This window comes from Emydura macquarii, unplaced genomic scaffold (genome assembly GCF_026122565.2).
Source record: "Emydura macquarii macquarii isolate MOO-44397 ecotype Brisbane River unplaced genomic scaffold, CSIRO-AGI_Emac_v2 contig_2473, whole genome shotgun sequence".
Taxonomy (NCBI): Eukaryota; Metazoa; Chordata; order Testudines; family Chelidae; genus Emydura; species Emydura macquarii.
The window spans coordinates 33,892,393-33,895,065 of record NW_027132610.1 but is presented as its reverse complement, the minus strand read 5'-3'; the positions used below and the strand labels follow the sequence as shown (position 1 = coordinate 33,895,065).

At 38.3% G+C, this 2,673-nt stretch overlaps 1 long non-coding RNA gene across 1 annotated transcript; it reads left to right on the top strand.

The window, feature by feature from the left end:
- The first annotated feature begins 367 nt into the window (after positions 1-367).
- Positions 368-1,558, top strand: LOC137162876 (uncharacterized). Its single transcript, XR_010922542.1, has 2 exons — positions 368-495; positions 1,155-1,558. It is a non-coding gene; the product is annotated as an uncharacterized lncRNA (long non-coding RNA).
- Positions 1,559-2,673: the final 1,115 nt, after the last annotated feature.

The following is a 2,673-nucleotide window of genomic DNA, read 5'->3' as shown; positions in this document are numbered from 1 at the left end:
AAGAAAAAAACAGAGTTAAAAAAGAGGGAAGAGACATCTGGAAATCAGCAAGTCCAAGAAAGACCTGCAGGGAATAGTAGTTGCACACTAATTAAGAGCTCCCAATGCAAGTCCATTGTGAAATGCTGTTTATTACTCATGTCTTTATATAAGGAGATTCCATGTAAACTAGGGAACTAATAATACTAGTAGCAGTGGTAGTTCTAAAATGTTCTGGTGTAACTTGAGTCTTTGCATCTTATGGAAGATATTTTTAAAAAACAATAAAAAAAAAACCTTAAACTTGCTGAAAAGAAAGATAACAAAAAATGATGTAAGCATTAAAGGGGGAAATATTTATCCATAGTGGAAAAACTTCATCAGGAGAGACTGAGGTAGACCCACAGTGGAATATCCTGTACTTCAGTGGTTAGAGCACCTTCCTGGGAGTTGGGAGACCCCTCTTCAAATCCTTTCTCCTCTCTGTTGGTTGGGAGAATTGAACCCATTCCTGAGGTGAGTGGTTTAAACACTGGCTTAGAAGTTATAAGGTGGATGTCCTCTCCTCCAAACAGACCTTAAATGGAGTCCAATCTGATAGAGGTGCTCAGAGTGCACCTAACCAGCTTGGGCCCCTTGGGTGAGTTAGGTGGCCAAATATCAGTCTTCCCCAATATGTGAAATGCTCAGGCGCTTATGGGAGGAAATAAGCATCCAGATACCTAGAATGAGGCAGGAGGGCAGAAGCCCAGAGGCAGCAACAAAGGCATCTATGGAATTCTTACTTTTAAAAACTTAGACGCTGAGTAAATTTAGGGGCCTATAGGGTTCACCAGAAGCTTTGTGGATAGGAATGGGGCAATTAGACATCTAAAAACAAAATTTACTTGCCTAAATCGGGGTTTAGGTGCCTAAATAGCTTCATGGATTCTACCCTATATAATTAGAAAAACATTTGTGGGGTAGAAATGATTGCAGTTTAAAATCAGCAGAGCTGGTTAAAAAACTGGTCAACATTTTTTTTTAAAAATGGTCCCCAAAAAGTTTGATTTTTTTTTCAAAATTTAAAATTTCAATGAGAATGTCAATATTTCAATTGAGAAAAGTTTCTATCATCTCTATACATTAGTTTATGACAGAAGTTCTCAACTTATTTTCTGTTTATCTGTGTCTAGAATAATATTCATCACTGTGGTGTCTAACTGCCCATTCAGAAGAGGAATAGGCTGAAGTCACGGAAAACCATAAAAGAATTGCAGTGTTGTGAAGCGATATCATTGCAACATGTCAGCATCATGTATAGATGCAGCACCACAGTGCCACGGTCACAAAACAATATCAGGACATCACACCAAGATTTTGTGGTCCTTTGACACTGTTTGACATCATCTATGTGTGTGTGTTTGTGTGTGTGTGTCTTCTGCTCCAGTTCCACCACTCAAGTAATGGGGAAGGTTCCTGAACATTTCAGTCTGTGTGTTTAGCTCCACTGTATGTGGGCTTGCATGTGTCAAGAAGTATGGGGAGTGCTCCTATGATCAACATTGCTCAATCTGCCCACTCCAGTCAAAAGTGCCAAGATTCTGCAACAGCTGTATACACTGGCTCAAGAGATGAAAGGTGACAATCTTTGCCTTTAACTTCTTGAGCCTCAGGCTAAGTATTGTTGTCTTTAAGGTAACATACAGGAAGGACATTACTTATTCACACTCTCAAAAAATATTAGGATAAGAAGCAATGGCCAGAAACTAAGGAAGGGAAAAGTCAGGCTAATTATTAAGGGAAGGTTTCTAAATGCATAATAAGGGCTAAACAAAACCCTAATGTACACAGACATAACTGCACTGACTTCCTTGAAGTTGTCCCCACTTACAGCAGGCTGATCTGGGCTCTCAGAATAAATGATCAGCAGAACAGACTTCAGGAAAAGTTTATATAAGACTAATGACCCAGAGTTGGGCTAGATAGTTGGGCTATTATTTCCCTAATAAGAATAAGACTATGCTATCAAGTATAGAAAGAAAACACTGGTGCCAGAGTACCAGTTTACTCAGTATTTAGTGGTGATAGACACCTCAGAGGTATTTAGGATACATAGATAGATAGATAGATAGATAGATTTGCTAGACAGGCCACATGCCTGATCCAATCTGCCATTCTGGAGTAATAGCTGAACCCTTGCATTACCATGCACAGAGCTGAAGACTGCCTTTGGATAGGTGTGGGAGACTTCTGTAGATATCAATAAGAGCCACAGGCACGTAGACAAGAACAGAAGTTGGTCCACATTGAATGCATCGTTAGAAGTCAGTCCGGGTTGGGTATGGGGAGATGGGAGGTTTGGAGGAAATGGACTAGAATATAAGGGGAATAATGATTTCCTGCTCAATTAATTTACAAGATTTATTCTATTACATATCAATTAAATGTATATTTAAAACATGTAATTGAAAATGTTACTAAAATATGGAAATTGCACTTAAAGTAAGGAAATTTATTTTGTCCTACCTTGAATATCCACGGCTGTAACTTACCAAATGGGGCATGAAATGATTTAAATGTGTGGCTTCAATTCTGCCACTTTTTTGTAAAACTAGCATAAAATGTAAGTATCATGCTTTTGTAACAACAGCAATTCAAAGAAATGAACTGAAAAATGTTTTTACCATACAAACAAAAGGACAAGATCCATAT